This window comes from Sciurus carolinensis, chromosome 10, assembly GCF_902686445.1.
Source record: "Sciurus carolinensis chromosome 10, mSciCar1.2, whole genome shotgun sequence".
NCBI classification, from domain to species: domain Eukaryota; kingdom Metazoa; phylum Chordata; class Mammalia; order Rodentia; family Sciuridae; genus Sciurus; species Sciurus carolinensis.
Window position 1 is genome coordinate 75638717 of NC_062222.1, and position 22484 is coordinate 75661200.

Here is a 22484-nt window from a genome sequence, read left to right on the forward strand (position 1 = left end):
GAGCAATTAGACAAACCAAAGAAATTAAAGGGATACGAATAGGAAAAGAAGAACTCAAACTATCCCTGTTCACTGATGACATGATTATATATTTAGAGGAACCAGGAAATTCCACCAGAAAACTTTTAGAACTCATAAGTGAATTCAGTAAAGTAGCAGGTTACAAGATCAATGCTCATAAATCCAATGCATTTTTATACATGTGATGAATCTTCAGAAAGAGAAGTTAGGAAAACTACCCCATTCACAATAGCCTCGAAAAAAATAAAATACTTGGGAATCAATCTCAGAAAAGAGGTAAAAGACCTCTACAATGAGAACTACAGAACACTAAAGAAAGAAATTAAAGAAAACCTTAGAAGATGGAAAGATCTCCCATGTTCTTGGATAGGCAGAATTAATATTTTCAAAATGACCGTACTACCAAAAGTGCTATACAGATTCAATGCAATTCCAATTAAAATCCCAATGATGTACCTTACAGAATTAGAGCAAGCAATTATGAAATTCATCTGGAAGAATAAGAAACCCAGAATAGCTAAAGCAATCCTTAGCAGAAAGAGCGAAACAGGGGGTATCACAATACCAGATCTTCAACTCTACTACAAAGCAATAGTAACAAAAACGGCATGGTATTGGTACCAAAATAGACAGGTAGATCAATGGTACAGAATAGAGGCTGTGGACATAAACCCAAATAATTAAATGCAGCATCTCTTAATCCAATCAAGTTGACAATTTTCAAACTGACGGTTACACTCCTATATCATAGGACACACACACACACACAATTATCACACACTTGTATATAACTACATTATCACAGAGATACAAAAATAAATGCAAGTATACAATTCAAGGGACATTATTCAGGAATACAGGGACACATTGTCTTGAAGGAGAGGGAAGATAAGGAAAACTAAAGAAAGAATGAATTCTCTCCCACCATCTGCTACTGACAGTTACAGAAGGGACATCTTTATATGAAGTAAATTGAAATAAATAGGAATGGAAATACTAGAAATGAGTAGAAAGATGGTTTTTGAAGGAAACTACCCTGTGAAATTGCTTGAATAGATTTTAGGCGAATCTAGACAATTACCACATCAATCTTTGTCTCCACTTCTGGTAATTTTGGGACTGCAACTGGCTTTCTTTTCCTTCTTGAAAAGTCTCCATTTAAGGTGGAGGGCCCTACAAGATAATTTAAGAAGATACTCTCTTCTGTATCCACAGAGGCGTGGGAAATAGGGCTATTTTCTAACTCCTACTGTCAGGGGTAGCATTATCAAAGCATCCCTCCACGATATATGCCCAGATAGCCAGCCAGTCACATTTAAAAAAAGGCAATTAAATTTTCCAGCCACATGGTATGACTTCTGAGAAACAATGTGGCAGTGGAATTAAAAAGGCTAATTTGTACTAAAGATGTTACTTTACCAAGATAGAGAAGGCCCTTCAAATATTACCTTAGAAGATCATTAACGGTAGTCACTGCAGGAAAAAAAAAAAATTATTTAGCCTCTGCAACTTAATTTTCAAATGCAAAAACAGATAAAATGGATACTATTTTTAGGAAAATTCAGACATGTCTAATGGTAATACTAGTTAAATAATTTGAAAACTAAACAGACTGATGATGCTACTGCCCGTTATCGGTGATGAGTTCTGCTTCCTCAGATGTCGAGGTTTGGACCTTAGAGAAGCACGCCAAGGCAAGCATATGAAGCAGGTTTTATTTAAAGGTAGTAACACAGACTTCTCCAGGGGGAAGAAGTGGGCCATGGCTGGTATTCTGGAATCCAAAGAAGTGAGAGGGCCCTGCCCCTTTTTAGACTAAAGTTTCCTTTGTTCTCCTGATCTCTCCCTGCTTTATCTTCTCCTTCCTGCCTAGGAGACTAAACCCAAATGATGCAGAAGCCTATGGGACATTGATTAGTAACTCTCTGCACAGGTGTTGCTTCATTAACAACCTTTTGGGGAGGGTTGGTATCAAAGGGCTCTGGAGATACAAGCATTCCAGTCTCTCAGGAGCGGTTTCCAACTTCCTGCACTCAGAGCAACCTCCATTTTCCCAATTCGATTCTATTACCTATTCTACACTAACTGCCTGTCTTTAATTCTGATTTCAATGATACCTTAGAATGTATTTGTGGATAAAAATGAAAAGCTTTTATAAATTCATAAGCCAAAATGATGCAGTCAACATTAGCCAAATGAACGCAAAAATATTGATTTTAATATTGACATTCAAAGAGACAGAAAGAGAGAGAAAAAAAGAAATGGAAAGAGAGAAGGAGACAGGGAGAGAGAGAGAGAGGAGAGGAGAAGAAAAGAAGGAACAATTGTCAAACCTAAAAGGGCCCTGGTCATGTGCAGCCTCTTTGCTGCAGGATTAGTGCTTGATGCCTGTCCAAGGACAAGGCCACTCTGAAGGTCCTCATTTAGATTTTTTCTCATTCCAGTCAGAATGGCAGTTGTCAAGAATACAAACAATAATAAATGCTGGAGAGGATGTGGAGAAAAAGGAACACTTTTACACTGTTGGTGGGATCCTAAATTAATACAACCACTATGGAAATCATTATGAAGGTTCCTCAAAAGACTGGAAATGGAACCACCAAATGACCCAGCTATACCACTCCTAAGTATTTATCCTAAATAATTAAAGCCAGCATACTATAATGTATTAATCAAGATTCTCTAGAGGAACAGAACCAACAGAATTACTTAGGGTGGGTCTCTGCTTCACATACCAATAATTCTTAGAAATTCCCTCACAGAGAAAACCAGAAGCCCAATTTAATCATATCTTAATCTAATAAAGTTGACAATTCAAATTAGCCATCGTGCAGAGTGATACATGCATACCCATGTTTATGGCAGCATAATTCACAATAGCCAAACTATGACCCAGCCTAGGTGTCCATCAGTGGATGAATGGATAAAGGAAATGTGATATATATACACAATGGAGTTTTATTCATCCACAAAGAAAAATGAAATGATGTCATTTTCAGGAAAAAAAATGGATGGACCTTAAGACCATTATGTTAAACAAAATAAGCTAAACACAGAAGGTCAAGGGTTGTAAGTCTTCACTCACATATGGAAGCTAGAGGAAAAAAAGAGGAGGGGAAAATGAATCTCATAAAAATCAGATCAGTAGAATAAAGGGAAAGATTTAGGGGGAAGTGCAGGGAAGTTATTTGACCAAATTATATTGTTATATTGTGTGCATGTACAAATATGTAACAACAGATCCCACCATTATATACAACTTAAGGCACCAATAAAAAAAAGTGAGAAAAAAAAAAGTTCCTCATTGAACTGAGCAAGATGCCACATACCTATAACCCCAGCTATACCAGAAACTAAAGAAGGAGGGTCACAAGTTTGATGCCAGGCTGAGCAGTTTAACTAAACCCTGCCTCAAATAAAAAAAAATAAAACACTGGGGATGTTGTTCAGAGATAGAGTGCCCCTGAGTTCAATCCCCAGAACTGAGAAAGAGAGAGAGAGGGAGAGGGAGGGGGGGAGGGAGATAGAGAGAGAGAAAGAGAGAGACGGGGGGGGGGGGGGGAGGAAAGGAAAGAAAGAAAGAAAGAGATGTGAAGGAGTGCCTTATTCAAAACATAGTAGAGGTCACAGACATTAGGAGCATGTCTGAAGTTAATGTCTTTGAAGCCTATTTGTTCCCCAGGCTGTGTGTGAAACATCATTGCTGAAAGAGTTGTTCCGTTCACACAAAGATAGCCAATGACTGAGTTCATGTAGCTAGAAAGGACCCAACAGGCCCACCCTGATTTAGGCCTGCTAGAACTGCCCCCACAATCTCTACCAAAGCCCATGACAGGAGCTGAAATCTTAAGGACTGAAGAAAAACTGTCCTCTGGGGGAGAAAATAAGATGGAAATTGTACCCCAAACAAAAGACCAAGAGTGAATATTTCTGTTTATTACTGTGTTTCAACAGTGAGTACTGTAACTATAAATTTATTTTAATGGACATAACGCATATAAATATGTAACTATGTGGCAACGTTAAATAATGTCCAATTGTTTCTTTTACCTTTTTTATTTCATTAACATTTTTGTTTTTATAATTCTTTTACCTTTTTCCCAAAATAGGCCCTTTTCCATATCCATTAGAACATCTACTATCATATGAATATTCCAATATATAATTGCTGGCCCACATCCTTTGTTCTTCTTCTTCTTCTTTTATTTGTTTTTATTTTGTTTTATTTGTTGCTACTCCCAGAATTTCTCATTTGTTTGAGACCGGCTTTCTCCCAAGACATCAGTAGTTAATGTTCCTGAATTTCTGTGATAGAAAACTGAGACAGAAGGAGGTGATAGCAGTCATACAATTGAAATATCTATCAGTAAGTCTGAAAAATTAAAACTGAAGTTTTAAAATGTGACTCTGAATGCAAGTTCATCAATAACTAAATGCATTAGTAATGATGAATTAGGCCTCTATTTATGATACCATGTATAATGTACCATGCTTCTTAATTTTTCCCCTTTCCTTTTACTATTTGGTTTTATGAACCAATTATTGAACTTTGAGGGTTTTTGTAAAAGGATGATAATAAAAATTGATTGCAGAGTGCTTTGAGAGCCTTCCATGAGAACCATTCTGGAAAGCAAAACAGTTATTTACTTCATGTCCTTTCATAATGTTTCCCTGTAAATTATATATTCTAGAAAGAGCACATGTAGTACAAAGTCAATTTGTGAATTTTTAAAAATGTAGTTTAATAATATCACCCCTTATTTCAGGTAAAAATTTGGTACTCACATTAAAGTATTGTTGCAAGGGACGCTATCAACAACAACTGACTAGTGATAATCATTCTAATCAACCTAAATCACTTAGAGGTTTCAAACAATTACTGATACACAGGGAGAAATCTACTGGTTAATTTAAAACAGACTAAAAATATAATTTAAAAATAAACTTAAACTACTGATTTCTAGAACTTTTACCCATATAATTATTCAAGGGTAAGAATGATTTTTTAAATATTTGCACACTTTCCATTATAGGCCTATATAATTTATTGACCATTATAATATACATGATTATATAACTAATTTGTTCCTCCACATGTTAATATTAATTAATTGCTTTTCTAAGCTAATGTGATTTTTATGTAGGTCTCTGGATACTACCAGAAATAAAAGTAATTAAATCTTTTGGTTAGGTCAAGAAAAAAGTATTCAAGACAATTTTTTAGAGAAACAAACATTTAATAGATAAATAGTGTGGGTTTAGGTTTTAGAAAATCAAGGCATAATTTTAGTTCTGACATTTATTTATTGGAAGTCCTATAACCCCTTTGTATCTTTATTGAGAAACTGGGATCATGAATTATAGCTTCCTTCAAGTCACAGTTAAACAGTGAAGTTAACTGGAAGAAATTAGCTACACAAAACAGAGAATATGTTATCTGTTTTTCTTTTGAAGTCATGTGGTTCTTCAGTTCAGTAGGTCTGCACCTAAAATATTCCAAAGCAGCCAGCTTTCAGTCCCACTGTTCAGGATCCTGGTTCAGAACCAATTGACCAGATCTATACAATATGGTCCAGTCAGTTTCCAAACTTTCTGTTCCTGATGAAGTCTGTCATTCTTATGTTTACAGTCCGACATTGGTGTTTTGCACCATATTCTACCCTACCTTCCACAGCTATACCTTGACTGTTGCTTCTGGCTTAGGGATGTATGTTTCTTCTGTACAGGCTATTGCTTTACCTTTCTGTGAGTAATACATTTAGTCCAACTTCCTGTGGGTGGCGCTCCTGCCTGAGTTTCCCCATTCCAAAAGCAAGATCAGCTGCTGCTTCTCTGCCCATGATGCTCTGCAGTTTCAGCTTTTCCCACAGGTGAAAGTCATAATATGCTATGGTTTGAAGGGCATCAGGCCTGCCAGCCAAAAACTCCCCAGGCAACTTACCTGAAATTCCAGCCAAGGATCATTAGTGTTTCTTCTTAAAATAACTTTGTTGTTTTGAATCTGAACCTTTCTGGCCCCCACTCCCACCTTTTCCCACTGAAATAATTGTTCTCTTACATGATTACTGAAAATTCAAAGTATCTTAAGATTTCAACAATTGTATGATAGCAAAACAGACAGTACTTGGTAAGCAAAGCTTTTGTGTTTCTCGTAACCTGTTTATCTCACTTTTATTCTACTTTAGTATTTAGAAAGAAAAAAAATGTATCTTAAAAAGGTGGCCTCCTGGCTGAGAGGAAAGGATCATACACTCTCAGGGGTGATGATAACAGAAGCAATGTCAATGTAACTGAAATGAGAAAAATCCAAGCAGACACAAAGGGACAGAATCAAGCAGAATCTTACCACATAGTTCTTCTCCCTAAAACCTAGGACATTCTGAAATTCTGGCATTTGCTGGTAAATGAATGGAGTTTGAGAATATCATGCTAAGTGAAATAAGCCAAACCCAAGAAACCAAAGGTCAAATGTTTTCTCTGATATGCAGAAGCTAATTCACAATAAGGGGCGGGAGGATAGGGAAGAATAGAGTTACTTTATATTGGGTAGAGGGGAGTAAAGGGAGGGGAAGGGGCATGGGGGAAGGAATGATAGTAGAGTGAAACAGACATTATTACCTCATGTACACATATGATTGCATGACCGATGTGATCTTGCAATATGGGTAATCAGAGAAATGAGAGATTATACTCTATTTATGAATGATCTATCGAAATGTATAAATGCATTCTACTGTCATGGACAACTAATTAGAACAAATAAAATTAAAAAGATAAAAATAAAATTAAAAATAGAAAAAAACCTAGGACATTCTGAGTTTCTTCTTTACTATAGAGGCTGTTCTCCTGATTAATGACTTCTTAGCAACTTGGATTTAAATAAGATTAAGCCTTTCATTGCCTGCATGAAAGAACAAATGGATTAGTAAATAGATCATCAAAGCTGCATTTAGTTAATTGATCAAACCACTGTAACAGTAGAGTATTTCCTAGAACAAATGGAATCCAGGGTGATTCGGAGTAAGATAAAAAAGAGAAGAATCCAATGACAGAGCACAGTCCAGGTGAGGAAACCTGTCATAGTCAGGAACTAAGAGTAAACAAGGGCAAACATGGGAATATGGTGTGATTGTTTACGGTATTGAGAAGAAAATTCCAACAAGGGTAAAGAATGCATAAAGGAAGGGCAGAGAAGACCTAAGTGTGATCTTGAACACTTTTATACCATTTTGCCTCTAGCTTACAGTTAAATTGCTCTGAAAATAAGTATCCTGTGCTCCTTGCAGATTAGAGGAGGCAATCATGGAAACATACAAGATAGGAGGATGTTTGCATGACATAGTTAATGTCTATTTCCTGACCAGCCCCCAAATTTGCCTGGCTTAGAACTCACTCTCTCTTTTCCTCTCATCTGTAGTTCACATGAGTGTGGACACCCAGCCCCAGGGATTAAACTGAGTCCAAACTGTCCTGGCCACTCCTCAGGCAGAGTCCAATACCTGCAGCCTCACAGAGGTGCTGTTGACAGGGAATTTTGGAACCCTGCGTTCTCAAACTTAGTAGAGAAGGATTTGGGCCCAGAAGGACATGCCCTTTGGTCATGTGAACTCCTCTCATGGGGAAGGACAGGGCAGGGAAAGGAGGGCCAGAGCTACTCCTCATCTCTTTCTCCCACAGTGAAGAAACACATTGAGCAAGCTCGCAGCATTCATAACTAGTGTTGAAGGGCACACTAATGTAAAATCATTCACATTCCCATGATCTGTCTGTATCTACAACAAAAACATTTCTACAGGCCAGGAGGCAGCCCGATGGGGTTGCAAGACAGCGGCGCTCAGCTCCCACCACTAGGCGGTCAAAAAGCGCGGGTTTGGCGACGGGGCGGCTCCCGGAGACCAAGAGGCGACCCGGAGCAGCTGGGCCCGGCGGCGCGCCCCTCGGCCGGGCGGGGAACCACGCCAGTCGGTGTCCCAGGCCGAGCACCGCCTGCCTCGCTCCCAGCGTCCATCTGTCCCGAGTGCAGCCAGCGGGCATGACCGATCCACCCGGGGCGCCGCCGGCGCTCGTGAAGAAGGTCGGTCACCGCTCCACGCGGAGCGAGAAAGTGAGCCCGGCCGAGGAGGTGACCCGAGCGGAGGAGGCGGCCCTGACAGAAGAGGTGACCCGAACCCAGGAAATGGCGGCAGCCGAGCTCTGCGTGACCATCACCCACTACCGTGTTGTGTCCGACCTTCATGTTACCCCAGGGCAAGGCAGCAGTGAGCCAGTTGTCCAGGACCCGGCCCAGGTTGTGGAAGAGGCCATAGGGGTTCCACTGACTTTTCAGGAACTCATATTTAAGGGAAGATCTTTGAAGGAAATGGAGACACCATTGTCAGCTCTTGGAATACAAAATGGTTACCAGGTCATGTTAATGGGAGAAAAGAACAGTCCAGAGGGAGAGAATGAACTGAAGAAGCTGAAAGATTTGGAAAAGTCAGTGGAGAAGACAGCTGACCACCTGGAAGATCTGAATAAAGAACTCACTGGAATCCAGCAGGGTTTTCTGGCCAAGGATTTGCAAACTGAAGCTCTCTGCAAACCTGATAGGAGAGTAAAAGCCACAACTGAACAGTTTATGAAGATCTTAGAGGAGATGACACCATGACCCTACCAGAAAATTTCAAAGACAGTAAGCTAAAAAGTAAGGGTTTGGTGAAAAAAGTTCAGGCGTTCCTAGCTGAGTGTGACACAGTGGAGCGCAACATCTGACAGGAGACAGACTGGCTGCATTCGACAAACTTGGCCCTTGTTGAGTGAGGAGCAGTGGAGAAAGGTGCTGATTGAAGAACAGCTCTTTCCTTTCTGGAACAGAAGTTGCCGGTTTCTCCAGGGCTGTTAAAGGCAACTGGCCAATTATCAATTTTCCTACTCCCACACCACTTCTCAATGAAAAAATACTATCTTTGCGATCTTTTTTTTTTTTTTTTTTTAACTTTATTTTTTTTTTATTGTGAACAAATGGGATACATGTTCTTTCTCTGTTTGTACATAGAGTAAAGGCATACCATTTGTGTAATCATACGTTTACATAGGGTGATGTTGCTTGATTCATTGTTATTTTTTTCCCTTCCCCCGACCCCTCCCATCCCTCTTTTCCCTCTATACAGTCCTTCCTTCCCCCATTCTTGCCCCCCTCCCTAACCCTCACTCTAACCCTAAAACTAACCCCTCCCATGCCCCATTATGTATCATCATCCACTTATCAGCGAGATCATTCTTCCTTTGGTTTGTTGAGATTGGCTTATCTCACTTAGCATGATATTCTCCAGTTTCGTCCATTTGCTTGCAAATGCCATAATTTTATCATTCTTTATGGCTGAGTAATATTCCATTGTATATATATGCCACAGTTTCTTTATCCATTCATCAACTGAAGGTCATCTAGGTTGGTTCCACAATCTGGCTATGGTGAATTGAGCAGCAATGAACATTGATGTGGCTGTATCTCTGTAGTATGCTGATTTTAAGTCCTTTGGGTATAGGCCAAGGAGTGGGATAGCTGGGTCAAATGGTAGTTCCATTCCAAGTTTTTTAAGGAATCTCCATACTGCCTTCCAGAGTGGTTGCACTAATTTGCAACCCCACCAGCAATGTATGAATGTACCTTTTCCCCCACATCCTCGCCAACACCTGTTGTTGCTTGTGTTCTTGATAATCACCATTCTGATTGGGGTGAGATGGAATCTTAGGGTGGTTTTGATTTGCATTTCTTTTATTACTAGAGATGTTGAACATTTTTCCATATGTTTGTTGATTGTTTGTAGGTCTTCTTCTGTGAAGTGTCTGTTCATTTCCTTAGACCATTTGTCGACTGGATTATTTGTAGTCTTGGTGTTGAGTTTTTTGAGTTCTTTATAGATTCTGGAGATTAGTGCTCTATCTGAAGTATGATTGGCAAAGATTTTCTCCCACTCTGTAGGCTCTTTCTTCACATTGCTGATAGTTTCCTTTGCTGAGAGAAAGCTTTTTAGTTTGAATCTATCCCAGTTGTTGATTCTTGCTTTTATTTCTTGTGCTATGGGAGTCCTGTTGAGAAAGTCTGGTCCTAAGCCGACATGTTGAAGATCTGGACCTACTTTTTCTTCTATAAGATGCAGGGTCTCTGGTCTGATTCCGAGGTCCTTAATCCATTTTGAGTTTAGTTTTGTGCACGGTGAGAGATATGGGTTTATTTTCATTTTGTTGCATATGGATTTCCAATTTTCCCAGCACCATTTATTGAAGAGGCTATCTTTTCTCCATTGCATATTTTTGGCCCCTTTGTCTAGTATGAGGAAATTATATTTGTTTGGGTTTGTGTCCGTGTCCTCTATTCTGTACCATTGATCTACCTGTCTATTTTGGTACCAATACCATGCCGTTTTTGTTACTATTGCTTTGTAGTAAAGTTGAAGTTCAGGTATTGCAATACCCCCTGCTTCATTTTTCCTGCGAAGGATTGCTTTAGCAATTCTGGGTTTCTTATTCTTCCAGATGAATTTCATGATTGCTTGTTCTACTTCTGTAAGGTACATCGTTGGGATTTTAATTGGAATTGCATTGAATCTGTATAGCACTTTTGGTAGTATGGCCATTTTGACAATATTAATTCTGCCTATCCAGGAACATGGGAGATCTTTCCATCTTCTAAGGTGTTCTTTAATTTCTTTCTTTAGTGTTCTGTAGTTCTCATTGTAGAGGTCTTTCACCTCTTTTGTGAGATTGATTCCCAAGTATTTTATTTTTTTCGATGCTATTGTGAATGGGGTAGTTTTCCTAACTTCTCTTTCTGAAGATTCATCACTTATGTATAAAAATGCATTGGATTTATGAGCATTGATCTTGTATCCTGCTACTTTACTGAATTCACTTATGAGTTCTAAGAGTTTTCTGGTGGAATTTCCTGGTTCCTCTAAGTATATAATCATATCATCAGCAAATAGGGATAGTTTGAGTTCTTCTTTTCCAATTCGTATCCCTTTAATTTCTTTGGTCTGTCTAATTGCTCTGGCTAGAGTTTCAAGGACGATATTGAATAGGAGTGGTGAGAGAGGGCATCCCTGCCTTGTTCCAGATTTTAGGGGGAATGCTTTCAGTTTTTCACCATTAAGAATAATATTAGCCATGGGCTTAGCATAGATGGCCTTTACAATGTTAAGGAACGTTCCCACTATCCCTATTTTTTCTAGTGTTTTGAGCATGAAGGGGTGCTGTATTTTATCAAATGCTTTTTCTGCATCTATTGAAATAATCATGTGATTCTTGACTTTAAGTCTGTTGATATGGTGAATTACATTTATTGATTTCCTGATGTTGAACCAACCTTGCATCCCTGGGATGCATCACTTGATCATGATGCACTATCTTTTTAATACATTTTTGTATGCGATTTGCTAAAATTTTGTTGAGAATTTTTGCGTTGATGTTCATTAAGGATATTGGTCTGAAATTTTCTTTCCTCGATGTGTCTCTGTCTGGTTTAGGTATCAGGGTGATATTGGCTTCGTAGAATGAGTTTGGGAGGGTTCCCTCCTCTTCTATTTCATGGAATACTTTGAAAAGTATTGGAATGAGCTCTTCTTTAAAGGTTTTGTAGAACTCGGCTGAGAAACCATCAGGTCCTGGACTTTTCTTTGTTGGTAGGCTTTTGATGACTTCTTCTATTTCATTACTTGAAATTGGTCTATTTAAATTGTGTATGTCCTCCTCGTTTAGTTAAGGCAATTCATAGGTCTCTAGAAACTTGTTGATATCTTCGAAATTTCTATTTTGTTGGAATATAGATTTTCAAAATAGCTTCTAATTATGTTTTGTATTTCAGTCGTGTCCGTTGTGATATTTCCTTGTTCATTCCGAATTTAGTGATTTGGGTTTTCTCTCGTCTTCTCTTTGTTAGTGTGGCTAAAGGTTTATCAATTTTGTTTATTTTTTCGAAGAACCAACTATTTATTTTGTCAATTTTTAGTATTGTTTCTTTCGTTTCAATTTCGTTGATTTCAGCTCTGAGTTTAACTATTTCCTGTCTTCTACTACTTTTGGTGTTGGTCTGTTCTTCTTTTTCTAGGGCTTTGAGCTGTAGTGTTAGTTCATTTATTTTTTGAGTTTTACTTCTTTTATTAAATGCGCTCCATGAAATAAATCTTCCTCTAAGTACCGCTTTCATAGTGTACCAGAGATTTTGATACGATGTTTCTTTGTTCTCATTTACCTCTAAGAATTTTTTAATTTCCTTCCTAATATCTTCTGTTATCCATTCCTCATATAATAGCATATTGTTTAATCTCCAGGTGTGGGAGTAATTTCTGTTTTTTGCTCTTTCATTTATTTCTAGTTTCAATCCATTATGGTCTGATAAAATACAAGGAAGTGTCTCTATCTTCTTGTATTTGCTAACATTAGCTTTGTGGCATAATATATGGTCTATTTTAGAGAAGGATCCATGTGCTGCTGAGAAGAAAGTGTATTCACTCTTCGTTGGATGGTATATTCTATAAATGTCTGTTAAGTCTAAATTATTGATTGTGTTATTGAGATCTAAGGTTTCTTTGTTCAATTTTTGTTTGGAAGATCTGTCCAGTGGTGAGAGAGGCGTGTTAAAATCACCTAGTATTATTGTGTTATGGTCTATTTGGTTTCTGAGATTGAGAAGGATTTGTTTGACATACATGGGTGAGCCACTGTTTGGGGCATAGATATTTATGATTGTTATGTCTTGCTGATTTATGGTTCCCTTAAGCATTATGAAATGTCCTTCTTTATCCCTTCTGATTAACTTTGGCTTGAAGTCCACTCTATCTGAAATGAGGATGGATACCCCAGCTTTTTTGCTGGGTCCATGTGCATGGTAAGTTTTTTCCCATCCTTTCACCTTTAGTCTTTGGGTATCTCTTTCCAAGAGATGAGTCTCTTGCAGGCAACATATTGTTGGATCTTTCTTTTTTATCCAATCTGCCAGTCTATGTCTTTTGATTGATGAATTCAGGCCGTTAATATTCAGGGTTATTATTGAGATATGATTTGTATTCCCGGTCATTTGACTCATTTTATTCATTTATTTGCTTATTTTTGACACGACTTGGTTCCTCTTTATTTGAGAGTTCCTTTAGGATATCTCCTCCCTTTGCTGATTTGCTTCTTTGTTTTTCATGTCTTCTTCATGGAATATTTTGCTGAGAATGTTCTGTAATGCTGGCTTTCTTTTTGTAAATTCTTTTAGCTTTTGTTTATCATGGAAGGATTTTATTTCGTTGTCAAATCTGAAGGTAAGTTTTGCTGGGTATAAGATTCTTGGTTGGCATCCATTTTCTTTTAGGGCTTGAAAAATGTTATTCCAGGCCCTTCTAGCTTTTAGGGTCTGGATTGAAAAATCTGCTGATATCCGTATTGGCTTCCCCCTGAATGTAATTTGGTTCTTTTCTCTCACAGCCTTTAAGATTCTGTCTTTATTTTGTATGTTAGGTATTTTCATTATAATGTGCCTTGGTGTGGGTCTGTTGTCATTTTGTGTATTTGGAGTCCTATAAGCCTCTTGAACTTGGTTTTCCATTTCATTCTTCAGATTTGGGAAATTTTCTGAAATTATCTCATTGAATAGGTTGTTCATTCCTTTGGTTTGTTTCTCTAAGCCTTCCTCAATCCCAATAATTCTCAAATTTGGCCTTTTCATGATATCCCATAGTTCTTGGAGATTCTGTTCATGATTTCTTACCATCTTCTCTGTTTGTTCGACTTTGTTTTCGAGGTTAAATATTTTGTCTTCAATATCTGAGGTTCTGTCTTCCAGGTGTTCTATCCTATTGGTTGTGCTTTCTATGGAGTTCTTAATTTGGTTTATTGTTTCCTTCATTTCAAGGATTTCTGTTTGTTTTTTTTTCAATATCTCTAACTCTTTATTGAAATGGTCTTTTGCTTCCTGTATTTGCTCTTTTAACTGTCTATTGGTGCGTTCATTCAATGCCTGCATTTGCTCTTTCATTTCATCGTTTGCTTCCCTTATCATGTTGATTATGTACATTCTGAACTCCCTTTCTGACATTTCTTCTGCCATGCTGTCATTGGATTTTATTGATATAACATCCAGATTTGTTTGAGGCATTTTCTTCCCTTGTTTTCTCATATTGTTCAGGTATCAGTGGACTGCAGAGATGTTGCAGATTTCCTCTATTGACTTATAATGTCCCTGAAGATTGCTAGTGTATCCCCTCTTATCCTTCAGTAGCCTGAAGTCTTAGAGGAAGTTGATACTTCGGTGTTCCCCTAGGTAGCTGCCTCTCTAGGGGTGGTGGTCTTCAGGTGGGGTATATTCCCTGCTAGAGGGCAGAGGTGCCTCTACTTGTTGACCAATGGTCATCCAAAGGGGAACTAGGCTGCGGACTGAGGCAAGGCCTGTTTGGGCCTGTGTCTCTGGTTTTACTGTCTTTGTGGGAAAACCTCACTCGGCGGGGAAGACCCACCCGGTGGGGAGGTCTCACTAGTCCGTTCCCCTCCTAGAGGTTCCCCTCAGTCCACAACTACCGCCTGGGCAGGGCAGCCTTCCCAAGCAGCGTTTCCAGGGGCCTGGACCTACCTCCTGGGCTTGGGAGCCCTGCCCTTCGCAGACGAGTCTCCTTAGGTGGCCCCTCCTCAGAGAAGCTGCCCACAGTCCTGGAACCTTCGCTCCACCCCTTAGCTGGTCTCTGTGTAGCTCTTTCAAGAAAAGGTGCTTAGATCCCCGGCTCGGACCGTGCTTTGCACCTAATCGCCTAGCTATGCGACCCCTCCTCTGAAGAGTCACTTGGAGCCTCGTACATATGCTCCAAGCCCCAGTGACCCGTCACTCGTCTCTTCCTCCAGGCAGCCACCCGGTGTTCTGTGTGGGCACTTGGAGACCAAGCCACTCACTGCGCACCTCCACCTCCTCAGGACAGCCCCCTCCCCGTTGTTCAGGCAGTTGCTGAATCCAAATAGTTCGCCACCCAACTCTTTCTCTGGCAGCCCCCGGAGCCCTGGCAGATTGGTCCAAAAAACCAAAAAACCAAGCGGTGTGCTGCTCGGCCTCCTCTGCAAGGTTCCCCACTTTCCGAGCTCACTGTTCCAACGAGGGTAGGTGTGTCTTGCTGCCTGGGCAGGGCAGCCTTCCCAGGGGCCCAGACCTACCTCCTGGGCCTGGGAGCCTCACCCTTCGTAGACGAGTCTCCTTAGGTTGTCCCTTCTCAGAGACGCTGCCTGAAGTCCTGGAACCTTCACTTCGCCCCTCAGCTTGTCTCTGTGTAGTTCATTCAAGAAAAGGTGCCTAGGTCCCTGGACCGGACCTTGCTATGCACCTAATCGCCTGGCTATGCGACCCGCCCTCTGAGCAGTCACTTGGAGCCTTGTACATATGCTCCAAGCCCCAGTGACCCGTCGCTCGTCTCTTCCTCCAGGTGTGGGCACTTGGAGCCAAGGCACTCACTGCGTACCTCCACCTCCTCTGGGCAGCCCCCTCCCCGTTGCTCAGGCGGTTGCTGGATCCAAACAACTCGCCGCCCCACTCTTTCTCTGGCAGCCGCTGGAGCCCTGGCAGATCGCTTCAAAACCAAGCGGTGTGTCGCACAACCTCCCTTGCAAAGTTCCCCGCTTTCCGAGTTCACTGCTCCAGCGGGGGAGGTGTGTCTTGCCGCCTGGGCAGGGCAGCCTTCGCAGGCAATGTTCCCAGGGGCCCGGACCTCCCTCCTGGGCTTGAGAGCCTCACCCTTCGCAGACGAGTCTCCTTAGGTTAGAGAAGCTGCCCGCGGTCCTGGAAACTTCAATCCGCCATTTTTCGCTCCGCTTCGCTGTCCGTTTTTACCGCTCCGGCGGGGGAGGGGCGACCCGCCGAGTCACTCTACTTCACAAAGTTCTCTGCGTTCCGGGGCTACCGCCCCATCCGGGATGCCTCCCCTATGGGAGAAACTCCCCCGGCGGCTTTGAGTTGGTCCCAAGTCACTATCTCCTCTTTTGAATCTTGAGTCCTGGAGCAACATGAAATGCAGCCGCTCTCTAGTCCGCCATCTTGAACCTCTCCCTATCTTTGCTATCTTAAGTAGAGCTCCTGTTTTTGTTTTTGTTTTTTTCTGTTTCTGTTTCTGTGTGGCTATACAATCCAGCAGGTGCTCTTTTGACCTTCAGGTGCTTACTTTAGGCTGGTAAGAGCTCTTGGGTATACTGAGTAGGTCCAGGTTTACAGGGCACCCTGGTCTTCAGACACTTAAGGACTTTCTTGACCTTGTAATTCCAGAGTCACATAGATGTAAAACCAGAATTATTAGTCAGGAATGTTGAAAATGTCTTGGAACAGGTGTTTTACACACAGGTAATCCACAGTGTCCCTTGTGACCTAATTCCAGAACATCTGACTGGATTGTTGGTTTAAAGACCCTGTCCTCACTTCCCAGTGACCCTGCCCAGCCACAGGTCTTGAGATACTAGGGATCCATTCCTGGTTGGGTTGGTTGGTACATGGACTTCCTTACCCCTCAGCATATCCTCAGTGTGCTAAAGTATTGACTTGAATCTTTGCTTGAAACCAGGCTAGAACCATGGCTCAGGAAGGGCAAGGAGGGGGAGCCAGAATAAATCAAGTAGGAAGGGTAGAAAGCTGGAAGCTTCTCAAGAGTGTCATGTGCCTCCTTCAAGGATGTTTCCATTAACCATACCCTTCTAAGATCTTCTAGGCTGCTCTCTTCATTTCATGAATTTCCTCCCACCACCATTGCTATTAAAACCCTTATAACTGTTCTCAAAAGAATGTTTTTTCTGCATTTCAATCACATTACAACATGTGGCTGTAGCCATTGATTATTGCACAGTAGTCACGCTGTTCATCATCTCCATATGGTTATTTGTTTTTGGTCTTGGAAAGTGGGAGAAACAGAAGAGTAGGTGGGATCAAATCTAAGCGTCTTTCAAAAATAGCAAATTATCTCATCTCCCATTTATTAAAAGAGAAGGGGTTTTTCAGCCATTTTAGAATCATGACTTCATATCATAAATTGCCCAATGTTGATCTCAGTTGGTGACCTTGTGTAGTGTTATACTCACCCTCACAATTTTCACACTTAACATTACTTCAAATTTAGTTTATGTATGAGACTTCATTAACACCACACTGCTTATAAAAATGAAACATCTCATTAAGAAAGAATTGTACTGAACGATATGCAAATATGGATGAAAAATTTTATTTCTTTGGGAGAAATTTACTCTATTAGTCAAGTGTGTTAATCTCTGTTCTGTGGATCACAGAAGAACTTCATGTTTAGAGCCTCAAATTCATGTTTCATTTTACAGATGAGAAAACTGAAATAAAATGAGTTTAGATCTCTGAACAGTACCTTGCATTGGTATTTGCTTAAATTATTTGTTGACTGAAAGAAATAGAATTCAAGGTCAGAGCTAGTAGCAGAGTCAGAGATAGAAGCCAGAAGGATTCCTGAAGAGTTGCTTTTCCAGTACTCATTATACATTTTCCCTAAGTATGTTCAGCAATACATGAAGACATAATCCATGTAGGTCTCGTGGGTCCACTATTCAATCTGTGGAGGGAGTGGGAGAAGCAAAAATAAAAGCCCAAAGAATGTACTGCCAATCACAGAAATGTGTCCCTGTGCACTTCTAGGTAAGGTAACTACAATGCTAGTTCTTTTAAGGGGCATAATATAATGTCCTTGCTTGATGTTGTACGGGCACAAGACCCTGGCAAACAGGAAGTCATTCTTACATTCGACTCAAATGGGGTCAGAGGAAGTGTTTCAGCCACTTGAGCACAGATGCACACCTCCCCACCAAAAAAAATGTACTACAGTATATGTAAGTACACCTAAAACTTTTCTCCTCTAAAGAATAACTAAACAATCTGGAATATTAAAACTACGTAGACACCTCAGCAAATGGTGTAAGCTGATTTTATTTTATAGTATCAAATATTTTATGTAAATACAGTAGTTACTTGAGACAGAGAACTGGATTAAATGAATCTTTTATTAAAAGCTCATTTAAAAAAAAATAATACAACTGCAGAGCTGCTGAAAGCATAGAGCCATTCCCTACCAAACCAGTGCTCCAAATGTAATTCCATCTGCCTGGTACTTTGACATTTTAGGTCTGGAAAATCACAGGGTGAAAGATGGCAAAGAGCAGGAAAATTTTAGTTCATAAGTGCAACAGCTCACTTAGAACTCAGCTTTAGGAAAACAGAATCCAAACCACTGTGACTAATACATTTTTCAGATTTAAGTAGAAAGGCTCAGAGGCAAAAGAGAAACAAGAAGCAAGCAGAATTGGCTCTTGAGCCAGCTCTTCAGGATTCTGGTATGATGCCCTACAATTATTTTCATAGCTGGATAAGAATAATAGGTTGTAAATGTATAATTCACTGGCAAGAAAATACTTTCTGAAAATAGTATTTTCTATTGAGATATCAACAACCAAAAAATGGAGCTTAGGGTTACACCAACTGTTTCTTGAGTGAGAATGCACCTGTTTTAAAAAGAAAAAAGTCTAGAGAATTTATTCTCCTATTTCACATCTCTCGACCTTTTCAACCATTAATTTCACAATACTAATAAGTGACAAACCAATTTTACATGAATCTGTGTTTTGGAAGTATACTGGATATTTATTCACCCAGCCAAATACAATTCAGTTCTTTTCAAAAAATAGTCTACAATTTCACCCGACTTTGCTCAGGTGTAACTGGAAACCACATGCTGAAAGGGTTGGATAATTCAAATTAAAAATGGGCAACCTTTACTCGGAAAAAAAAATTTTTATTGGTAATAGCTTTATGAAAATATAATGCACATTTATGCAACTCTCAAATTTGGAATGTATAATACTTTAGGACATTTACAGACTTATGCAATTAATTAATATAATTAGTTGTAGAACATTTTTACCAACCCCTCAAATAAGGCTAAAAATAGTAGATACCTTTTGCATGCCTGTTAGTATAACTTTTTTTTTTTTTTTGAGAAATATCTCTTAATAGCCTTTACCCATTTTTAACTGGATTATTTGTCTTTTTATTATTTTAATTGTAGTTTTCCTAGATTCTAGATACACTCTCCTTAATAGATATATGGTTTGCTAATAATTTCTTTCATTCTGAACTTTGCTTTTTAACTTCTTTGGTAGTAGCATTTGAAGCACAAAAGTTTAAAATTTTGATAAAATCCATTTAACCTATTTTTTCTTCAGATGCTCATGCTTTTGGTAATGTATCTAGGAAACCATTGCCAAATCTGTGGTTATGAAGACTAACCTTTGGGTTTTCTTCTAAGAGTTGTATATTTTTATCTTTTATACTTAGTTTCTTGATACATTTTGAGTTTATTTTCATATGGGGTATGTCCAACTTCATTCTTTTTTCCTGTGGCTTCCCAGTTATCCTAGAACCATTTATTGAAAAGATTTCTTTCTTCTTTCAGTGGTTTTGATACTCTTATTGGAAATCAGCTGGTCACATCATATGGATTTGTTCTAGACTCTGAAGGCTACTCTATTTATGCCAGTACCACACGGTTCTGATTACTATTATTTTGTAGTAAGTTTGGAAATTAGGGAGTACTAGTCCTCCAACTTTGTTCTATTTAAAAATTGCTTTGGCTGGTATAGATCCCTTTGTTTCTGTATGCATTTTAGGATCTGTATCTATAAAGAAGCCAGTTGGGCTACTGGTAGGAATGGTGTTGAATCTCTACATCGATTTGGGGAATCTTGCCATTTTAACAACACTAAGTCTTCCTATCCATAAGCACAGGATATATTTTTGTATATACAGATCTTTACTTTCTTTCAACAATGTAGTGTAGTTTTCCAAGTATTAATTTTGTGCTTCCTTTAACAAAGAAAGCATTTTATTCACTTTGGTATTATTGCAAATGAGACTTTCTCAGTGTTTTTTGGACTATTCATTGCAAATGTGTAGAAATATGATTGATTTTATATTTTGATCTTGCATGCCACAATCTGCCTGGAGTTGTTGTTCTAATAGTTTTTCCATGGGTTCCTTAGGATTGTCTAACTGTACAACCAAATCATCTCAAATAAATATAGCTTTACTTCTTAATAATGCTTTTTAAAAAAGCAATACTTCATAAAACTTTAGGTTTAAATGAAACAATTAAGTGTATGATATTCAGATGTGAGAAGTTAGACACTTATGTGGATTTTTTTCATCTTGATGAAAATCTAATTTTTGTTAATATCTGATTATCTGTGACAAAACATGCCTTTTCTCTTCTTTTTGTTTTCTGTTGTTTAATGCAAATTGCTTTGACAATTATTTCCTTTGACTACTTTACTTCCCCACAGTGAAAATGCTACCTTTCTGCTTAAGATGTTAAAAAAGTGTAGTATCTAACAACTTAGAGTCAGTAGTCTTTGATTCAATAAAATTTTCAAAGGCCTATTAAGTTCTTATTGTACATGTGCCCACAACATAGGCCAGGTAAGGCTACTTTTTTCCTCTATGTGGAAAACTGCTCCCAAAATCACTTTGTAGCACATTAAATTTAAAATAATTTTTTAAAAACTACCAACATCTGGTACAAGTCTGATAGCAAAGTAATAAAAATTAGTCAAGTATTATATAATGACTCTGGGAGCACTATAAAGCTTTCAACATGTCTTTCTGTTTCTATCCAAAAATCCATCTATCATCCACATCTGGTTGTCTTCATTGGAGTTTTGTTTCTGAGGCACTCATTAAGCAGCTCAGCTGATGGCCAGTGTTTTACTACAGAGGGGACTGAGTGCAGGGGCAACCTCTTGACCTCAGACTATAGCCTCCAGAATCCAGGACATGTTACATGGAGTATGGCCACGAAATTTGTCTGACAAAATACTGTCTCTTTTAATGGGTTTTATCACTGACAAAGAAAGAAAGAAAGAAAGAAAGAAAGAAAGAAAGAAAGAAAGAAAGAAAGAAAGAAAGAAAGAAAGAAAGAAAGAAAGAAAGAAAGAAAGACTGAGTTACAGAAAGAGACAAAAAGAGGTGCTACTCTTAGGAAAATGTTAAACCCTTCACCAAAAGAAATGGATTAGTCTGTGACACAGCTTCCGATCTGTTCCTTGACACTTCACAGTCTGTGCTACTGTAAAGGAAATGTGTGGAATCATGGGAAAACTGAAACCTTTAGCCTTTTAGCCTGGCATTTCATATTTTTTAACAATTACCCACTCATGCATATTTTTAAGACCAACTTTTTAACTGTTATAAAAACAGTTATTGGATGTATATTAAAATTTGGCAGAGTCGATAGCCCAAGTTATCATTAATTCATAATAAGGCAAACCACAAGAATTTTTTTTACAAGTGACTTATCCTAACATGCCCACTTAAATGGTGTTTAAATACTGCTGATTTTAATCTCAAGCACTGGAGCATCCATATAGTCGAGTTAGGAAAATCAATGTAGAATTGACTTCCAGACCTATTAACCAGGATGATTTGGATTTAAATGTTAAATCTGCAATTCTATGGCTGAGTCATACTGGGCAAAGCACAAAATTTCCCATGAGCCTATTCTCTTATTTATAAACTGGGAGTAATAAAAGTACCTTACTTAGAAGATGTTTTAGAAAGTTAAATGAGAAATTGTACGCCACATCAATGTTTATAGCAGCTCAATTCACAATAGCTAGATTGTGGAACCAACCTAGATGCCCTTCAAGGATGAATGGATAAAGAAACTGTGGTATATATACACAATGGAATATTATTCAGCCATAAAGAATAATAATATTATGGCATTTGCAGATAAATGGATGGAATTGGAGAATATCATGCTAAGTGAAATAAGCCAATCCCAAAAAACCAAAGGCCAAATGTTTTCCCTGATAAGTGGATGATGATATATAATGTGAGGGGGTGGGGAGGTGAGAGAAGAATGGAGGAACTTTAGATTCTGTAGAGGGAAATCAGAGGGGGCGTATGAAAAATGGTGGAATGAGACAGACATCATTACTCTATGTACATGTATGATTGCATGAATGGTATGAATCTACATTGTGCACAACCATATAAATGAAAAGATGTACCCCATTTGTGTACAATGAATCAAAATGTAGTCTGTAAAAATTTAAAAAAACTTTTTTTAAATTTAGCACAGTGCTTGGCATATAATAAGTTCTCAAGTAGATTTTGAATTCTATTTACCTGAAAATATTAACTAATAATTTATATGTATTGTTCTCATTAATTTTAATTATAATTGAGATCCAATAAGAATATACTATAATTTCATCATTTATAACATATTCCTTGATAATGTCAACTAGTGGTATCAATGAAACATTTTAACTTAGTATATAAATACATCTGCATACACACATATATGCATACATATATAATTTTCAATCTTTTCTACCATAACATTTGGTTTATTCCCTCCTTTACTTCCAGGAAGATGGTACTCTCTGGATAGAGGACAAGAAGACAACAA

General features: G+C 38.7%; 1 pseudogene; it reads left to right on the top strand.

The window, feature by feature from the left end:
* Positions 1–7832: 7832 nt before the first annotated feature.
* LOC124994236 (BAG family molecular chaperone regulator 1-like) lies at positions 7833–8820 on the top strand (annotated as a pseudogene).
* Positions 8821–22484: the final 13664 nt, after the last annotated feature.